Genomic DNA, 11,266 nt, shown 5'->3' with positions numbered 1-11,266 from the left:
GGGCTAATATTTGGGCAAATTCAATTGAAAACTATTTTGGGCCATAACAAAAAATGAAATCACCTAAGTAGCCCAATTTGGATTTTTATGATGTCCAAGCATAAAATTAGCCCAATTATCGATTCTAATTTATCATTAAAAACCCATTTTCTTATTCATTTTACCACTGAAATTCAAATTACCCCACAATTAAATATTTTAATCATTAAATTATTAGATGATTAAATGATCAAATATCCTAAAAAACTAAATATGCAAAAATTAAATTAAAGGCATAAATGAAAAGAAATTTCAAACCGACCTCGGGTTGCCTCTCGAGAAGCGCTTCTTTTTTCGTGGAGTCATGAGCCAGACTCCGTGTCGCCTCATGTTGAATTATCTGGAGTATCTATTACCATTTGAACCTTTTGCTCCTTCCATCACTTTTTGTATGCTTATACACGCCGAAGATACACCTTTTTGGAATTGTCTTTTTTAGCTTTCACCTCATTTACTTCAAGCTTGCGTTTGGTCCCTTTATTTTCTTGCAATTTGTCATCCACTTTTTCATCATCTTTCAGCTCTACGGGAACCATCTTTTCATCCAAAGCTAAACTTGTTTCCTTAGAAGTAACCTCATCCTCGTCAATTGAAAAATCTTCGCTTTCCTCACTCACCCAAGAAGTTGGATTTGTATAAGCAATTACTTCAAAAATAAGTGGAATAGATGCTCTTGGCTTGGTGTGTTTAACTTTTTGAATCATCTTAAGTTTTTCTTCCATTAGCTTCTCCAACTCTTCAAGATCATCTTCCTCATCGATGTTGAAAACTTCACCTTGAACATTATTCCCTTAAAAACCATCTTCTATTCCAAAAGTTGCTTCATCATCTCCAACTCTCAAATTTAGCTTGGATTCGCGAATGTTAGTCAAAGCTCGAGCAGTATTTAGTAAAGAGCGACCAAGAATAGTATATTCTTTCAAGTCCATCACCACAAAGTCAATTGGAAAAACGAACTTCCCAGTTTTTACCAATATATCTTCCATAATGCCCCTATGATGTATCATTGAACGGTTTGTCATGTGAAATCTCATTCTTGTAGCCTTCAATTTTAGAATATTGAGATTTTTCTAAAATAAGAAAGCCATGAAATTTATGCTAGCCCCAGAATCGGCTAAAGCACAGGTCTTCAAATTATTTCCAAATTCACACGGAAGAGTGAGGCATCCAAGATCTCCTACCTTCTTTGGTAACCCCCCTAATACAACTTTTGAACTCTGCTCACTAAGAAATACCTTGGAATTTTTCTTTAAATGTTGATGAGTGTCTATCAAGTTTTGTAGGAACTTCGCATATTCGGGAATTGTAAATAACGACTCAATAAAAAGGGGTATTTATTGGAATACCCTTTACTTGCTTTATAAACTCCAAATGCTCCCGTTCCAGAGGATAAATATTAGCTCGGGATGGAAACGGTAAAGGAGGACGATAAGCTTGGACATTTGCAGAATTTTTATGTACAGAACCTGCCTACGTCGTGAGCTCCATGTTTCAGCAGAATTCTTGTCTTCGATTTTCGACTTTTTCAGCATTGGTTCGAATGGCTATGGCTCCACTTCTAATGCTTCTAAGAACTCAGAAGTAACATCTTCTTCAGTTTCAAGCATCATGACATGTGATTGAGCCTTCTTGTTGGGAAATTGTGAAGATAATTTTTCATTTACCAAAGTCGTTAGTTGACCAAGTTGGGCTTCGAGATTTTGGATTGATGCTTGAAGATTTCTTAATAATACTTGCTGGTCAATCATCATGGCTTGTTGATCTTTCATCATGGCTTGTTGATCCTTCATCATCAATCCTTGATCTTTTATAGTTGCATCTGTCTCATCATATCTCTTTTCAGAAGCCTCCATAAAACGAACTAACATGTTCTCTAAGTCAACTTTCTTTTCAAATGGTGGTTGTTCCTTTTAATAGAAGCCTCGGCCTGTCAGCCTATATTTTTCTTCTTTTTGCTTCTTGTATTCATCATATGGTAATTACTCCTTCTTTGGTTTTCTCCAGTCTTCATCATATTTATCTCCACTCGAGTAGCAAACTTGAGCCTTTTTATTTTCTTTATCATCTAAGTGGCCGTCTTTAGTCAAGTGTGGACCATTGCATCTTTCACATCCAACTCTTATAGCATGAATTGACTGGTCCATCTTGGTCATACTTTTGTCCATTGTGTCAATCATAGCTAGTACAACAGCCATGTCTTCGGAATTTCCTCCCCCGAATTCATTTAGTTCCTTCATTTCTTGGATTGTGGTACTCACGAGAATGTTTTGCAAATTCTTCAACTAACTCCTTGACTTCACCCAGATTTTTCTTAGTTAGTGGTCCTTAAGAATCAAGGAGTTGCCTTGTCATGACATTAACACCATCATAAAATATTGAGACTTCTTGTTGTATGTTAAGGTCATTTTAAGGACAGTTTCTTAGCAACCCTTTATAACGCTCCCATGCCTTATAAAGTGATTCACCCGGATTTTGCTCAAAGATGGCTATTGCCTTCTTGAGTTTAGCTATCTTTGATGGTGGGCAGAATTTTTCCAAAAATTGCTCTCTCATTTGTGCCCAAGTAGTGATTGAACCAGGTGGAAGTTCCTTCAACCAGTCTCTTGCAGATCCTTTCAAAGTAACGGGAAGCGTCCTTAACAACACAGTCTCTCTTGGAACATTCAGGACATTAAAATAAGTTGCAATATCATTGACTTCATCCAATGCTTGTAAGCATCTTCATGGTCCTTTCCATAAAATGGTACATCCGTAAGTGCAGCAAGAATGTGTTATTTCAACTCGAATGTTGCAGTGGCAGGAATTATAGGTTATACTAGACCAGGACCAGCATCATCTTTTATCCGGTTCTTGTATGCTCCCATGGACATATCCGCAATATTTTCCATCTCATTTTCTGGCTCGTCTTTGTTGTCACTTTTTTGTAATGCAATTTTAGGCTCAGATTCGTATTCGGATTCTTGTGGGTTAGATTTTTTTATCAAAACTTTCTACCTTGCTTTTGTCCTTTAATGAGGTACTAGATTCTCCCACTTTCTTTCCTGACTTCTTTCCAAAGACTGATTTAAGATATTTTAAAGATGACTTATTTGGTGTTTCATTCACTCCTGTGTTTTTATCCCTCTTTTTGTGAATGGCTGACTCTGGATCTTCAAGTGGTGGCACCAAAGGTGTGTTGGAACCTCTGGTAATGAACTGCTACAAAATAAACAAAAAATAAAAACGTAAAACTGAACAAAAACAAAGAAATAGAAAAACGATTGGATTCACGTCGTGAGCCTTGAAAGCTCACGATGTGAGTTCAGTGCTGAACAAAAAAACAACTAAGCTGAAAAATAACTTTTTGCAGGTTTTACCCAATAAAAAGGATCGATTACCCTAAAAAAAATAAATTAAAAAACTAAAATATCCGTTCCCCAGCAACGGCTCCAAAAACTTGATGCTCCTATGGACATATCCAAATTATTAGGTATTTGAATTCATGCAGATAAATGGTCACTAAGTACACATAATAAGAAGTTAAGCAATCTAATAATCAAATCAACCATGCTAGGTATACCAATCAAACACAAGACATAACCAAAAAGAAGAGTCCAGATCAATAGAATAAAACCATGAGTTCCAACTTTGATGGGATTATTGTGCTATTAGATCGATAGATTCTAAACAAATAAACAAGAATGAAGCAATCAAAGAACCCAAGAATGGATAAAAAGATGTCGAATGATTTATATCTCACACCTCAGAAGAGCTCGATGAAGAACTTCGACTGTAGAGGCGTGCTTAGGGTTACAATGAAAAAGCGATTAATGAGAATGTTAACCTTAAAGCAATACATGCATGCATAATATATAAGCAAACCCTAATGCTTAAACTATGGTTGGACAGCCCCAAACCAGGTAATTAAAATATTAACATTAAGCCCATATGACGCAACACTCTAGACCCAACAATCTCCCCCTTTGTGTCAATAGAGGCGAGAGATTAGTTCGGTTGAGAAAGAATAGACTTCTTCACTGTCTTGAACACCTTCGGTATAATGGCCAAAATAGTGTGACGAAAATTTATATACCACCGAAGCATGTCAGAGAAGTTTTTCTTATCCGAATCACTGTTATGTTTACACCTGTGAGTTATATCAAGTACGTGCTCCAAGCAGGAAGTAGAGAATAGATGTTTTTCAACAAGAGTGATAATGAAATTTTCACCTGCGCCTCTTGTGAACATAACAGTATGATGTGTTGGATCGATCTTGCCCATCTTCATTCTATTAAGATCACTCGGCTTCCCAATGGTCTTCACAGTCGGTTTCTTCCTCACAACATTTGCAACATCCTGATCCATCTTAGCAACTTCATGGATGTAGGAAGCCAACATTCTCTTAATGTGATCAAGAATCGGCTCATATTGCTCTTGATTAGTAATCAGAATGTTGAACGGAAAAATCCAATCGTGTGAGTTTAGATTTGGAAGATCGGCTAACGAAATCATATGAACCGAGTTATCAAAGCCTCGGGTCACCATCAACTTCACATTGGTAAATTTCCTAGAAACAGTCGGTTTTAATACCTTCACGGAGGTTATTTTTGAGCACTCCATGTCAAGTATTAGGGTTGAGCAAATTCAAGATAATAATCGAATAGATCTTGATCAACTTGTGGGTGAGGAGAAGGGACTTCAACCGTTGGATCAAAATAATTGAACACGAATGCCCTACAGGTGATGGGCATTTCAAATTGAGAATCCCTCGTGTTTTCACAATCAAATGAAGCAACAGGTTCCAGCAGTGAATGCTGGGAGACTCAATCACTTCTTTGATTAATCTTTCCTGGGTCCAAGTGAGAAAGAGAGCCTGCATGCAAATCAAAGCATCTTGAGCTTCTTTCTGCTTTCGCTCTTTATCTTCTTCCTCTCTGGCTATTCTCAAATTTTCATCAATCTCATTATCCATTTTCTTCCTCTTTAAAGCCTCAACAATCGTTTCTTCTTCATCATCATCACTATCTTCCACAACACCCTTCAGTTTTTCCTATCCACCAGAACCCAAAGCTACATTAACCTTTGGTTCAGTTTGGATAATAACATTTGGTGGAATTGGAGGATCTTGAACACCTTCTCCCCCTTGGTGCGGAGTGACAAGCGGCTCCGTAACACCCTTCATTTGATGCAAGATTTCAATCGCTGGAGGGAGCTTTGCGGTTAAGTGATTCTGAATGGTAAGAGTGAGAAACGGATCATGGGTATTAATGATAGTACCCAGAATGGAGAGAACATCACCAACACAACTTTTAAGGATAGCGTGCTTAGTCTTGAGTAAGTCAATTTCCTTCTTCGCTTGATCAAGTTGAGCAGACTGGACTTCAAGCGTTGTTGTTGTGTGAGCTAGTGCATCCATTATCTTATTCTCTATAGCTAGCTCAGCCTGAAACTTTTCAAGGCTAGTATTGACAAGAGTAAGAAGAGAATTATGATCTGCTATGAGTTCAAAACGAATGGATTCAAATTTCAATTTCTCCTCTTGAAGTGACTTGGAGAGGGAATCAACAGAAGCATTAACTTTGGCTGCATTGGAATCAACATGGCCTTTGAATGATTCCAAGAAGATCTTTGAATCATGAACAAGATCTGTCACTTCGGTTGTTGCTTTCTTGCAGGAAGATATGGAAGCATCCACATCCTTTGTAGATTTGTCGATTGAATCTGTATATTGTTAAAGAGCTGTGTCAAGAAAAGCTTTTAAAACCATATCTGAAAAAGTTGTCGGAGAAGCAAGCAATTTGTCAAGCTTATCATTAAGACTCTTCAAATGGTGTTTTGTCACCAGAACATCATCATCATCTTCACTTGAAATCCGATAAGGACTATAATAAGTGGAGTCAAAATCAAAGTTTTCACCTCCCAGAGTAGGTTCAGAGTCTGTTGAAGGAGATAGTGAGAGAGGTTTGGTGCTAATAAGGTTTTAATGCTAACGGTATGTGTCCTCGTATCAGATACGTTGACACTCACCGAAGGTCAAGTTATTGTGGTTGTTGTAGCTTGAGAAAAGATTAGAGGTGGTAGTGGAGAAGTAGCAGTAGGTTGAGAAGTGACAGGTGGTGGAATAGGAGCAACCGAGATTGGTATTGTGGTTTGTTTTGGAGAAGGAGGAGGTGAAGGAACATCAATTTGTACCTTAGGAGTTGGAGATCGGGGAGGAGTGTTTCCCCTTGGTGAGCCTTTGTGTTGAACCTCCTCTTCTTCATCGGCTAATTGATCCTCCTCATTGGAAGTAGTAGGCGTCGGTGCCTTCAGTCGCTTTGCCATCTTCTTGAGCTTTTTCTTTTTGGTAGCCAAAGGTGCAGCTTTATCAGCCTTACGCTTTTTAGGAGATGAGGGACCTTCGGTCTTGGCTTTCTTAGACTCTGGTTTCTTCCCCCTCTTGGCCGGTTTGTCAGCAACCTCCAAAGCATTCTGCATCTCAGGAGTGAGTCGGTGTGGACCTGAAGGTGTCAATTTCCTGTAATCATCCATGACTTTACTTTCACTAGAGACACATCAGCTCATCGATTCAGGAATAGAACCGATGTACATGAACTTTGTATGATCAGAAAAAATAATTTTCATCGTTTGAAAAGTAGCAACAGAAGACAGCAGAGCATCCGCCATGATAAGAATATAAAAAGTCTCAATGGCTCTGTGAGTGACTAATGTCCATAAACAACCGCATGAAATCTCAGAATGTTTGGATGAGGAGTTGAGGCTCTGCACCAGTTGTGACCAGATTACTGAACCATAATCCAAATGGATTCCATTGTAGAGACCATAAAGAATGGTCATGAAACCTTTACTCACCCCATCCGACCCTGCAACCCTTTCCGCTAACCCCTTGTAGATAAGTGTGAACAGACCATTCCATTAAGGTGGTAAATATGAATTCTTGAATATCGTCACCATAGTAAGAACGTCTGTGTATCCCATGTCGTAGAACACTGAAAACAACCAAGTTGTTGTGATGAAATCCGGAGAGATGACAGAAGCATTTGTAGCAAGCCTTAGTAGTGAACAAAAGCGTGCTTTGGATACAGATGTCTTGTGATTAAAGACGTCGAAGAAGATCCGTTCCTGAGGACCTTGAGTGTTTTATGTTCATTGAGAGGGTTTAACTTCAGATCTGGACCATGTGATGTCCCAAAATTCCCTGCTTTATCTAACCATAATAAGTGATATTGAGTGAAAAACCCTATTTGAGGTGTGTTTTGGCATTTTAAGCTCAAAATGCCATGCATGAACGTGAAGCATGTGACTTTACATGATAGATGAGCCTTAGGAGTGTAGATCTAGAGTTTGGGAAGGTTCTCTGCCTTGAAATTGATTGAATGAGATATGAGTCTGAATGGACTCACCAAGTCAAGGAGCCGACTCCACAAGTCGGATAGGGTTGTCCCGGTGGTTTTGATCGTGCAGCAACTCGACGAGATGACGGGTCAACTCGGTGAGTTGACCGGGGCTTTTGAGTGATTCTCTGATGGCAAGTAGACTCGTTGAGTCCATTAGGTGCACTCAACGAGTAGGGTCAACATGGACTGTTGACTCGAATTCGACTTTTGTTGACTTAGGGTTTGGTCAACCTTGTCTTAGGGAAACCATGGAGGGGTAAAATGATCTTTTCCCACTTCAAGAGAGAGAGAGAGAGAGAGATAACTTAGTAAATGTGTGATTTAAAGATTTAATTAGATATAATTATCTTATGTGATTAGGCGGAGGCTAGATTTGGTGATTTGTGTGCGAGAAGTATTCATTCACTTAGCTTACTTACGAGGTGAGTCTTCTCATTATACTTACCAAGAGTGGTTTCTTTATGTGATTGAGCAGTTTTATGTGTTTATTTGTGTATTGTAATATTATGCATCATGTATTTGTGATTTATGCTGAATAATGTTGTTATGACTTTACTGAGTTGGGACCAGAGGGTTCCACTGAGACACATTGACCGGAGGGTCTTATTGATTTATGGCCTAGAGTGGGTAATGAGTTGTGTATGGTATTTTGGGGAACTCACTAAGCTTTGTGCTTACCGTGTTATGTGTTATGTGTTTTAGGTACTTCTCAGGATCACGGGAAGGTGCTGGCTTGATTGTACACACATCAGAGATTGTTTTATGATTTAGAGGATCCTGGAGTTTTATATAATGTTTTCTTTTAAACATGAGTTTTGTGAATTGACATTATGGAATTTTATGGTTTATTTATTAAAATCAATGTGTTATAAAATTTAAAATTTGGTACAAAATTTTATGTCATTACATAAATAAAACAAACATTAAAACACACAAAAAATAAACCAAGAATAAAAAAATCAAATAAAAGGATAGAAAAATCATCACGCATCATCATCATTGTCTCCATCTGCTCCGCTAGGCCCGGGTCTGTCATGTTGTCCTGATGCCCAAAGCACTTCCCAAGTCGGTATATAAGGATAATGAGGTGGCATGGTGGTTGGACGCTCTATATGGAAATGTGAAAATAATATGTACATTAATTGGTTGTGATAATTTACACCCCCTCGAAGATTGTCTAGATAAGTACTAACCCAAATTTTAAATGGGTCAGTGGGTACACCTCCAATGGGAACCTCCTAAAATTATTGTTGAGGTTCAACCCGATATCCTCTTCTTCGTATATTCCTATGCCCCCGTTGTCTCGGTTGCTCTTCGAGTTGCTCCAATTGTAGCTCATTATCGACTGATACACTCCAATGTGTTCCCATATTGATGACAACATTCATTGATTCCAAGAAACACATTTTAAGATTGATACCTTTGATGCATGTTAGAGTACACATCACTCTTGGCACAAATATCTCATATGAATTTGACAATCGGGTTACAAAGTGCCCACCCGCAATTGAGCTCCTAGGTCTTGATATGACCGCCTTACTTGCCAATCTAGTACTTAACTCATTAAGTACTTCATCTCATGCACATAAGTGTTCTAAACAATACAACTAAAATATTCACTTACATACTTACTCATTTATATGATTAAAATGCACATAATCATATTCTACCTATTTCTACCATCTCTTAGGTATTTAGCAAATACCCTTCTCATCTAACCATACAAGCCCTAGGTATACATACATGCTCTCCTACATGATTTTAAATGTATACCTCTTGCATACTCTAAATGTACGTACATGTTCTGATACATGATTTCAAATATATATCTTTATAATCTATCTTCATCTAATAACTTGAGAGCATTCACTTAGTGCCTCAAGATCCAACATATATATATATATATATATATATATATATATATATATATATATATATATATATATGGGATGGTTCATTTAAGCTTAAAAAAAAGTAGAGAGCTTGAGATTCAACCTCAACCACATATTTTTCATTTTCCACTCTAACATTCCAGCATACCGGCAACAACAGGGTATGCCTAATCATAAATGATTATATGGAAGAGATGTATAATCATAAATGATTATACATGTTTATACATATATGCCTAAGCATAAATGATTATACATATATGTCTATTCACAGATTGAGTAATCATATATGATTATGACAGTTGGTGGCAGAAGAAGTGGTGGTGACCGAGGTGGCGGTAGTATTAGTGACGGAGGTAACAGTGGTGGGGTTGGCTAGTGTTAAAGGTGGTGGTGGTAGTGGCGGTTGTGGTTGTGGGGATGGTGGCGGAAGAGAAAGGAATGGGCGATGCTATATAATCATTTATGATTATAACAGGCTTGCTGTGCAGGTATGTTAGAGGGTTAGAGCGCCATATGTTAAATATGTGGCTGCAGTTGCATCTCAAGATCTCTATTTTATTTTTAGTTTCAACGAAACCTCTCTCTCTCTCTCTCTCTCATTATATATATATAGGGAAAAGTGAATATACCCTTAAGGGTATATAAGCTTAGGTACCCAAACACACCATATTACATCGTTTTGTTTGATATATTCATTATAATGTTCTTAAACTTCAACCCCTAACTTGATTTAATTTCAAGATTTTCGAAATTTCACTATTATCTTTCTCTTATGTCACATCTTTTTGTAGAACAACTATTAGGTTATATTTATTGTAGTTGAAAATGAAAATTAAGTAAGATGAAGATAAATGTGTAATTTATAAAAATCATGGAAGTAAATCAATTTAGAAGTTAAATTATAAGAACATTGGACAATTATAATGTATTATATGATACAAAACGACATAGTATGGAGAGGTTGGGTACCTAAGCTTATATACCCTTAAGGGTATATTCACTTTTCCCATATATATATATATATATATATATATATATATATATATATATATATATATATATATATATATATAAAGAATATAAAACATATATACATTATCTAAAGAGAGAGTGTATGAGAATTATAACTCGTCTTGTTAGTTAGTGAAGACTAACTATCATTGGTTCCATTCTACAATTGATGCACCTTGATACATCATCTTTGCTAAAGGCCTGAGGATCATTCAATGTACAATCCAAGTCATAAACACTGAAGATCGCCACTTAACCCTTATTGAGCCTCTAAATCATAGGAGCTTGGTTATAAAGGGTTTGGGGTTGCTTACGATGAGAATAAACCTAGTTAATTTATAATCAGTCTCAACACTGCGCTGCGGTCATGACACTAACGTATCCAACCTCATGCCAAGTCGTGCTGCTAATCTCCCATAGCAACCTACTTTGCCTACCGTTCCGTGGTACCCCATAATACCATACCGTTCCGAATCATCATCACTATCACCGTCACCGCGTCGTGGCAAGCCATTCACCACACCATGGTGGCTGCTTGACAGCAGCTCCTTAGCTAATTCTATTCCAGCTTCGGGATGTTTTTCTTCCAATCTTCTAACCGTCATATCTTATTCGTCTTATACCCGTTTCCTAGAATGTTTATCTCCACGTGAAGGTGGGGATATATTCTAAAATCTTGTTAAGTCACTTCTTACTGATGTCATAATGGTCTGAATCTATTAAGTCACAAACTTGGCCTAAAACATAAAATTTCACATTTTACCTTTTGGCCAAAGTGTATCTTCTCATGCATTTCTTCCCTTGAACTTACTCATCTAACCTTATCTTAGTGATTTAAACTCATCTTGGACATTTTCATGAAGCCATAACTTCATAAACTTACCAAATTCTCATAAATGACAATTTTTCCCTTTTGGTCAATATTTGCAACCTCCCAAAAATCAA

General features: G+C 37.4%; 1 non-coding gene across 1 annotated transcript; it reads left to right on the top strand.

The window, feature by feature from the left end:
• Positions 1-2,437: 2,437 nt before the first annotated feature.
• LOC145044526 (small nucleolar RNA R71) lies at positions 2,438-2,544 on the top strand. Its single transcript, XR_013681474.1, has one exon. It is a non-coding gene; the product is annotated as a small nucleolar RNA R71 (small nucleolar RNA).
• The last annotated feature ends 8,722 nt before the right edge of the window (positions 2,545-11,266 follow it).

The sequence above is a fragment of the Lactuca saligna genome, chromosome 4 (assembly GCF_052625555.1).
Source record: "Lactuca saligna cultivar CGN05327 chromosome 4, ASM5262555v1, whole genome shotgun sequence".
Taxonomy (NCBI): Eukaryota; Viridiplantae; Streptophyta; class Magnoliopsida; order Asterales; family Asteraceae; genus Lactuca; species Lactuca saligna.
Note: the sequence above shows the minus strand (reverse complement) of the source record. Positions and strands in the feature narration are given on the sequence as shown.